The following is a 10,389-nucleotide window of genomic DNA, read 5'->3' as shown; positions in this document are numbered from 1 at the left end:
CCCAACACAAGATAACAGCTGCCTGGTAGATCTAAGAACAACACTCAATAGTAAAAACCCATGTCCCACTGAGACACATTCAGTTACATTGAGAAGGAAAAACAGCAGCCTGCCAGAAAGCATTTCTTTCCTAAAGTGCAGTCACAAGTCACATGACCAGGGGCAGCTGGGAAATTGACAAAATGTCTAGCCCCATGTCAGATTTCAAAATTGAATATAAAAAAATCTGTTTGCTCTTTTGAGAAATGGATTTCAGTGTAGAATTCTGCTGGAGTAGCACTATTAACTGATGCGTTTTTAAAAAAACATGTTTCCCCTTTAACTCAAAGGTGAGCAACCCCTTTAATAGCCGTCTCTGGAAGGAGCTTAGTCGGTGTATAGTCAAATGATGTGGTGAATTCAGTACATAAATACGTTACGTCTTGGACCCCACTAGCCCCTGTCTGTGCTGTTATGGAATTAACAGTATTCTGAAAAAACAAATGCTGCTACATGAATACAATGTAAAAAAAAATATCACAACCCATAAAATACTAAAAGCCATTTTCCTTATTCATATTCTTTTAACTAAAGCAGAAATGGAATTGAAACAGATTTAATTCCAGAGACCCAAGTTTAGCAGTTGGCATCGGGTTTAGTTAGCCGGCCAAAGTCTCACCATCAAACCTGTTACATGTCCTATTTCCCTTCTGTGCTATCAAATACCCATAAGTGACTGAATCGGCAAATTTGGCCTGCACTCATGGGCTGGCCTGCCAATGCTTCCTTAAGTCTAAATGCAGTCCCAGGTTCAAGTTCTCAGAAAGCACGACCGGCATATTCCCTGTATAGATGTGAAGGAAATAGTAAGGCCATAAAACAGTCACGCTTGACACATGAGGGATTTCCATCTTCACGCATGTCAGCATGCACAAAATAAACTGCAGAAGATGCTTAAATTGCATTATTCACATATAATTAAACCCTCTTAAAATACTGTAGGACTGCCAATGCTTTCTTACTTCATCTAATAGCTGGTAATGCTATAAAAACAATTTCAAATCCATGCACAGCAGTTTAATGTGTTATTCTGAGGTCAATCTATTTTACCATTTAACAAAACTTGTCTGACAGCCAAATTTTCATGACAGTCAGGAAAGGGTTAACAAAATTGCCATTCTTATCCAAGCTAAACACATTCAATTCCCTACAGGTACTAACACAGCATGTCTAGCAGGAACAGGGAGTTCACAGACGACATCTTCTTCCACGCGATCTTCTTCCTGCTTTGAACGGCGTTTTGGCGCATGCGCAGTAGGAGCATTTCGCCGGTAATGGCGAAATGCTCCTACTGCGCATGCGCCGGTCAAAGCAGGAAGAAGATCGCGTAGAAGAAGATGTCGTCTGTAAACTCCCTGGACTGGACCTGCGCAGAAGGGTAAGTAACAAGTTAGGGGCATTTGCCCAGAGGGACGGGTAGGCCAGGGGGGAGGAGGGAGGGTGGGCAACACACGGGAGGGGGGAGGGTTTTTGCGCCAACTAGGTTTCCTTCCCCTTTAAGAGATTTTTTTTAACCCCCTTTCATCTAGGCCTATTGTTCAGTTAAGATCACTGATCTTTAACCAATGTTTTGATTGTCCAACTATTGCTGCCACCACCCCATCAATAGCAAGAAAGCCCAGGCTTGCAAATGCCAGGGGGCCTAATGTATGATGTCATAGACAGGACTGTTTGGGCCTTTCTGTACCTGATGTACCGGACCTGATAGCAAGGCAAGGATAGTTTTTTTTGTCTCTTTGCTGTATTTGCTATGAGGTTAAATATGTTATCATATTAAAGGGGTTGTTCACCTTTTAGTATGATGTAGATCATACTGCAGTGGGATGTAGAGCATTTGTTTTTTAGATGGGGTCAGTGACCCCTTTGAAAGCATTAAAGAGTTAAAGGCAAATGATTATAAACTAATTACAAATTAAACAATGAAGACCAATTGAAGAATTGCTTCGAAATGGCCATTCTATAACATGTTAAATGATAACTTAAAGGTAACCCCCCCCTTTAATGGAAGACTTCCCAGAATGGCTTGCGTCTAAGCTATATTCATTAGCACACCTGATACTATAGCTCTTTTTCACTGACAGTCATTCTCAGCTGTACTGTCATTAGATTTACTCAAGGTCCTAACTGTTGCCAAGAAATCTTCAAGGTCATGTGAGGTTAGAACTGAAGTGTCATTGTTAACAGTGTTACAGGGCGTAGCTCTATTCACCAGAGTTATTCATCTTTTTCCTTTATTTGATTCGGTAATTTAGTGTCATATTCATATCCATCATATATTTTATGGGGCAGACAAAACTCATGCAACTTTTTTCTCGAATGCTAGCCTATTTAAGAAAAAAAGGCGATACAACATTCCTGTTTGTGTTTTTTTCATGGAAAAAAAGTCTCATGCCAGCGAGAATCTCATAGTCCCATTCATTTTCAACGAGGCTGAATATCTTGAATGTTTTAATAAACTGAGAAAATAAATAAATAAAGTTGTCTGAAAACATTCCCATTGACTATAAGGGCAGGGCTACACGTCTGATTCCGCCGCGATCCGACGTGCTGCGCAAAATCGCAGGCGTCGCGCCGGATGCAACGGAAATAAGGAAAGTAATTCAATTGTCAGATTGTGTCGCAGCATTGATGTGACATGACTGTTGGATGCAGACGCTGCGTCTGCATCCGACAGTCGCGTCGCATCAACAATGCGACACGACCTGACACTGGCATTACTTACCTTATTTCCATCCCTGGCCACACCCCCAGCAATACATCTCTTTTACCTTCTTCCTCTGTTGCTGTGATCAGGGGAGAGGAGGCAGGGAAGGGTCAGAGTCCTAGAGGAGCAGGCCTGGGACCCACTGGATTTCTTTCCCTGTGTCCTGCCGACCCTGAACTAAGATCCTCTGCTCAAGTCACAACGCTACCATGCAAAAGTTCTCAAGAGGTCTTAACAAGTCTTCCTCATGCTTGGTGACAGACAGTGCAATGTTCAGCAGCGTTATCACCTGCCTAAAACAGTTAAGTAAGAAGAGAAATAAAATAGTGATATGTTTTCTTTCTCTGCAAACAGTATACAGAAGTGTAAAGAATGAGGATCTTTTTCAGTGGTACATCTAATGAGATAAATATTGATTTGGAAATTGGAGATTTTTAAATACCACTAATATTTAGGATCATTTTTAAAAGGAAGTTTGGAAACAAGAAGGTGAAAGTCACGTATTTATAGCTGGAAGAAAGCATTGCTGAAGATTATGTTCAGCTAAGTGATAATTGTACTTCAGCCTGTCATCACACCAGCATGGTAAGTCCAACATTATGCAATTCTTACATACCGGAACAGTGGATATTCTTGCTAAGTATTGCATGTTTGTATTTTAGCAGTATGTATTTTATATCTTAGTGAGATCACATGACTTACTAAAAATTGCAAATTATAAAAAATAATGTACCTCTTTATGTTAAATATGAGCATATTAGAAGTCATACAGAAGTTTCATGACCTGTATTAAAGCACTCAGCTTTCGGTCTAGTGTTTGTATATGGTTATGGGACTCCTGGGTGGCTTCTAGTATCTTTATATTTTACAATAGGGGTACATTATTCACTTTGTATATATTCTAGCTGAAATTCCTTAGGAAATGTGATACTGCATGTTTAAAATAATATATATATATATAAAGTAAATGCTGGTGCACACAGGGATTTTTTCTTTTGAATCTATTTTTATTCATGTAGAAGTCAATGGCAGAGGTCTCTTGAACCATTTGAAGATGTTTGTAGCCTTCATGATGTCCAGGTTTTTTTTGGTTGTTTGCCCTTGAAAGCTCGATAAATTCGAAAAATTCAAAACCATTTGAGTATTCGGGCCCCTCCTCCTGAATGCACTGATTCGAGTTATTTGCATTTGAGTTTTTTATTAATCAAAAAAACATTCAAGTTGTAAGTTCATTTAAGGTATAAAACCTCACAAAGCTCGAAAACTCGACCTTTGTTAAATAACCCCCTAAGATTCTTTATCCAGAAAGCCCATAGCACACTTTGCCATAATAGTTTATCTACTGTTATTCCTGTTGCTTACTGTTTATTTTCATTGATACTGTTTAAAAGATAATTGTTTCTATAGGATATGCAAATGACTTTTTGTCTTTCTTGACCATAGGGGTGATTTGTATTTCCCCCAGGGGAATCAGCGTCAGATTAGGAAGTAAGGTCACGGCACTTTGCCACTCCCTAACATGTGTATCTGGATGATACACTGGATGATACAAATCAGAGGTTAGGTTGAGATAGCGGTGCGCATATTTGTGCCTTTTGCAAAAGTGGACACCTTGTGACACTTATGTTTTTACCATCTACAATGTTTTTATTAAAAAACCGAATACGATCATGGCAAGTTAAATACAACTCACCCATTGTTCTGGCACAAGATCTGGCACTTCCCAAAAGCAAATGATTTTCCCGCTCTTAATACTTTCATTTTCTGCACCAGCCTTTTGTGGAATACAGGGCCATATTAAGGGCCTAGGGCAAAAATCTCATAGGAAGGTCCTTAAAGACACCCTGATATATCTCTGATAGTACTACCCTCAATTAGATACGCAGCCAATGAAGAAATGACCTTTGCTAACTGAGATCTAGTGATAAAACTGGAGGATATATAATTACAGAATGGGGACACCACAGGAAAAATAACATCTCCACCAATGATACCAGCTTTTTATTAGAAATATTACTTTGTTTCCAAATGATTCAAATAAGGGGTCTATCATTTCTTGGTGGAACAGCTACGAACAGCTTTTTCCTAATTCAGTTTCATGTTACCTCTACAGATTTGTTTGGAATGAGTTTATAATAGCCAGGAAAAATAAAGCTTGCTTCCAAATATGTGAAAAGATAAACGTGTTAGGATGTCTGGTATTCTTTATTAGAATACTGGTAATAGATTTATAGAATTAATGCTCCAGTTTTTTTTCCTGGAATCAGTGGTAGGGATGAGTTTATTTCCCATACAAACCAAGGAAGAAAATACACCCTTTAGTGCTCACTCACAGAGCTCTAATGCAGTCAGTGCTTGATCCACGAGCATGTTGCAGGTCTCTGCACTCTGAAAAGGCACTCACAGGCCTGTGGCCATTCTTGACTTTTTTGTACTTTGCACACTGCATGGGGCATTGTAAATAAGCCCTAATGTCATACACACTAGGGAATAAACTATACAGCGGTGGAACTATCCTCATGTTCAGCAAACACAGTAGCACTGTGGCTCAGAAACCACAGACAGGTGCCAGTTATGGAGTTCTCCTACTGACGCGAGAGGGTAAAAATGAGGCACTTGCCCTTGATTGTTCAACCCCAGGGCCGAGGGCAGCAGGAAGTATATTCATCAAATATTCCACCTCACATACTTTGTTCCAGAACAGGTCTGGAGTGAGAATCAAAATAGTCCCTGGCGCTTCAGTTACACAGAGGCACAAATAGCCCCCCACAAATAGCCCCCACCAGCCCACTAAATAGTGATTGTCTATGGCAGCTTGCAGCAGCCCCTTTGTGCAAGATATTTACATATGTTTTTCTTTTTAAATATGCAGTAGATTTAAAAAGAAAAAACACATTTAAATATATTGCACAGTACATGATTTAAGCTCCCCATAGACGCGACGATTCTTCTTGCCGAACGATCAATTTTAGGGAAGCCCGACCGCTCCTTCGAAATTATCGTGCGGTTAGTGGGATTCGAACGATCGTACATCTTACGATTTTTCGTCCGACATCTGTCAGGAAATTGATCGGCCAGGTCAAAAAATCTTCGTCGGACCCAGTGCAATCTATCTATGTTTGCAGGGACAAGCAGGCAGCTCCCCTTTGTTTTCCTGGCAAATTGGTCTTTTTAGTTGATGGTAAATTCGTACGATCGGTCTGAGAAGATCGTGGTCTCACGATCAGTATCTGATCTTTTAAAAATCTCAACATCTATGGCCAGCTTTAGAGTAGGGTTTCAATGGGATACATGATGGAGAAATGTTTGTATGGCAAACATTTTTATTGCGGAGAAGGTTGTTCTGGAACATAGTATGTTAGGAGGAATATTTGAATAGATTATTTCCACGGGGGTAACATGTTTGAATATTTTCCCTACTTTCACTCTCAAAAACTCAATCAATACAAGCAATTCAAGTTTTTTTTTTTACCGAAAAATCGATCAATTCGATTTTTCAGGTCGTTAACCCTGAACTCGATGATTCGAGTTTTTTCCATTCCAGTTTTTTTTATATTAGAAACCATTTGATCTGTGGGTTCATTTGCGGTATTAAAAACCTCTAAAGTACGACCTTTGATAAATAACCCCCTTAATCTCTGTATATTTATATATAAGTTTGTCCTCCCTGTGTCATCTTTTATTTATTGTAAAATTGTACAATGCTACATATCCTAGTCTGTTATAAATGAAGTAATACATTTCCCACAGGTTGAGGGTAAGAACATAATGTTATTATGCTTTATTTAGATAGTGCTGACATTTTCAGTAGCGCTTTACATAGTTTATACATAGTTCAACTCAGTCCCTGCCCCAGGGGAGCTTATTATGTAAGGTTCAAATTGCAAGAACTACTGATGAACCTGACTCTAGAATTAGATTGTATGTCTTTCGGTCAGATTGCAAGCTGCAGTAGCTCAACACAAACAAACTCCTTTTAACAATAAGTTTATATTTCTGAGAATACTTTCTTTTTTGAGATGGTACTAGATTGCCCTCTGGTGGACAAATATTAGCTCACTCAAATTCAAATGCAATATTCCTGCAACCAAAATAATAATCTTATGTACTGGCTAAGCAAATATATACCCCCCCCCACCCCCAGTAAAATATATGAATTGATCTCATTGTCCCTGCTGACTATTAATAGCCACACATTTTACAATTTATGTGCATAACTGCATATACTGTATATGAATAGTCAAACTATCAGTATGTTAAAAGGAAGAGGAAGCCCATTTAATTAAGTCTTTGCCTCTGCCTTGTTCCCAACACAACATTGCAGCAAAAATCTTGGTTGAAGAATGGACTGACCCCTCCTAGAACAAAGTGAGGCTAATGAGCCCTGGGCAAGTTTGTACCTGCACAGGCAATTAAGCTTTCCAAGCAGAACACATTGTCCATCTGGCCTGTGCTTTATTCTACAAGGCACTAGGCTAAATCTGTAACCTCCAATAACTGCACCGGGAAACCATGATGGCCATAATTAGGCCTTGGATTTAATTATTTCAAGATGTGTTACCTTCATTAAAATCAATATCATCAGAGAACATCTACATAAAGCATTCTGTCTGTCACCCCGATTGCTCAGACTCCACGATGCATAGTGATAAAAAAAAAGTCTTTAATTTTATACCAAGAAAATGTATAGTTTCTCAAATTAAATACATTAAAAGTTAGTGTCAGTTTTAACATAGGACTTCCATTTTTGAGATGTAAAGACTTTTGAGGGCTCATTTACACGCAGTATACAGAATGCAAATAGCTGCAGGCTTCTGCTCCCTGAAATGGACACTTTCTACAAGGTATTATCTGAGAGACAGGGTCTCAAATGTAAATGTGTAGACCAGCTGGTAAAAGCCGATACAGGCAAGAAAGGGTTACATATATTTTCTTATGTTGCTTTTAGTTTGTAGTAATTGTATAGGACAATGTGGGCTTTGTTATAAACATTGCCCTACCATGTTCAGGCCCCTTTATGCTCTGGGCAGGGGTCTTATTTTGGATATCCCGACAAACCATCCCTTTAAAGGAGAACTCAATCCCCCCAATTAAGAAAAGCCCTACCTACTAAGCTAGATAGTCCCTGCTTCCCCCCCGCATAGTTCAATATCCCTGATAATGTCCCTGAAATATTTCTCACCTATCAGTGAGGAGTAAGCGCAGTGGAGCTTGAGGGCGCCATCTTCATGATCTTTTTATATGTACTGCATAGGGGTTAATGGCCATAATTCCAAAACCTCTATGTGCTAGATTTATACTGAATTAAAGCTTCTGCATCTTTTTTTATGTGAGAATCCGAATAAATTGAAACTGCACAAGCAAACCTCCAACCTTTTAAGAACAAAATAAATTGAAAAAGAAATAAATGCTGCCTATTTTCTAGAGTCAACAGCAATGGTGCTGAGCATAGAACATGATGTTATAAGAACCCTTCCATAAAGGCACAAGTTGCTGCACAGTTTGCCACCCAGTGGAATGTTCAGTTAGAGAATAGGCAGCATTTATTTCTTTTTCAATTTATTTTAGTTTTGTTAACTCACTGGTCTGCACTGAGAGGAGGGCCGACTAGAGAAAAGCGGGTATTCTACAGGCACTGGATGACTGTTAATGTCAACAAAAAATAGCCAATGATCTCCTAGATAGGAGCATGGAAGTGGAATAGTTTGGCATTTGGTTATACCCCAATAGAATGACTGAATCAAATTGGTTAAACAGATTAAGGGGCAGTGGAAGAATGGGGGCCGGTGTTTGTGAACAATATGATCGTTGTTGACTTCCTCCTCAATAAGATGATGGTCTCTGAGTTTTATTGCCTTCAATCATGCTGTGCATGTACTGGATAAAAAAACAAAAACCTACAAATAGGCAAACAGTTATCTTTAGATTTAACGCTAGCATTCTGTTGGAAATGTGTTTAAATCCAAAAGATATCCTGGCAGGAAAACCAGCCGAGTTAATGGTCCAATTACTGCAACCACCACCATTACTTACCTGTTTATACAGACCTCTCTTCAATTGTTCTTCCCATCAAATTGTCTGTACAGGGGAAGAGGTAGACCTTCAGATACCTCTGATAGCATGGAGGACCCAACAGTGTTCACTTAGATAGTATGGGGCACGGAATCCCAAGCCCATACACAATGATTTTTGGGGACATAAAAGTCAATCCCACGGAGCTGCCCTGACCCTCCCCAGATGGATGGATTACAAGGGAAGGGTTTTTTTTAGTGCAGTGAGATCCCCAACCAGTAGCTCACAAAATGTTGCTCCTATTGGCCTCAAAGCATCTTATTTTTGAATTCCTGGCTTGGAGGAAAGTTTTGGTTGCATACAACCCAGATATACTGCCAAAGAGAGGGGCTATCAAATAGCCAATCACAGCTCTTATTTGACACCACCCAGGAACATTTTTCATACTTTTGTTGTCTCCAACTCTATTTACATTTAAATGTGTCTCACAGATTAATAATTTATCCCCCTGGCGCTTGTACTAAGGGCTTTATTTAGGTCTGGTGCTGCACTAGGCACTGAACCTCAGCCTAACTATAGTCATTACGAGAGAGCTTCTCAATGAACACTTAATTGGTTTTATCATCTCCTCCATGGGACAGGAAGTGCTAACATGACAATCTTAAGTCATAATTAAACAAACAGGGAAAAAGTATTTTCAGCACAAGCCCATTCATTGAGTTAATATTGAAAAGGTGAAAAGCATTGAACAATTTTTTCTGCTAGTGGCCTACACTTCATCAAGCTGTTTTACATTGCTTTTACTGACTCACTGAGCTCAATACAATAGGAAAATCCACCAACAGCCTCTAATTCAGAATGGACAACAGAAATATAGTAACTCATGGGCTGGGGAAATGAAAAGACCCAGGAGCAGCAGTGTGGAATCCCTTATTCAATGCAAAGTTAGGGAACAGTAGGGGCATTGGCCTTATGTTGTGTTAAAGGCAAACTACCTTTTAGATCAAAGAAATGCTATATTTTCCCTACAATAACAGGAGTAATAATTACTAGTAAGTGCAGTGCAAGTTTCCCTTCTGTCTGATTGCACATTGTGGAATATCTAACTCTCATGCAACAATAAACATGTTGCCAATACTACTTTAACTTAACCAGCTGTATATCACTTACGGCTCTGCTCCTCTGTACTGTTGATTTCTCCCTATAAGCCATGCAAGTACAGGTATGGGACCTGGTATACAGAATACTTGGGACCGGTTATCTTCCGGATAACAGATCTTTCCATAATTTTTGATCGCCACAGCTTAAAGGAATTGTTCAGTATAAAAATAAAAACTGGCTAAATAGATAGCCCTTGTAAAATAAAACATGTTTCTAATATAGTTAGGCAAAAAACAATGTATAAAAGGCTGGAGTGACTGGATGTCTTACATAACAGAACACTACTTCCTGCTTTTCAGCTCTCTTGGTTTCCACGGACTGGTTACCAGGCAGTAACCAATCAGTGACTTGAAGGGGGGCACATGGGTTATAACTGTTGCTTTTGAATCATGCCAAGGATCAATTGCAAACTCACTGAACAGTTATGTCACATGTGGCATTATAGAGCTGAAAAGCAGGAAGTAGTATTCTGG

The sequence above is a fragment of the Xenopus laevis genome, chromosome 3L, assembly GCF_017654675.1.
Source record: "Xenopus laevis strain J_2021 chromosome 3L, Xenopus_laevis_v10.1, whole genome shotgun sequence".
In the NCBI taxonomy this organism is placed as follows: Eukaryota; Metazoa; Chordata; class Amphibia; order Anura; family Pipidae; genus Xenopus; species Xenopus laevis.
Note: the sequence above shows the minus strand (reverse complement) of the source record.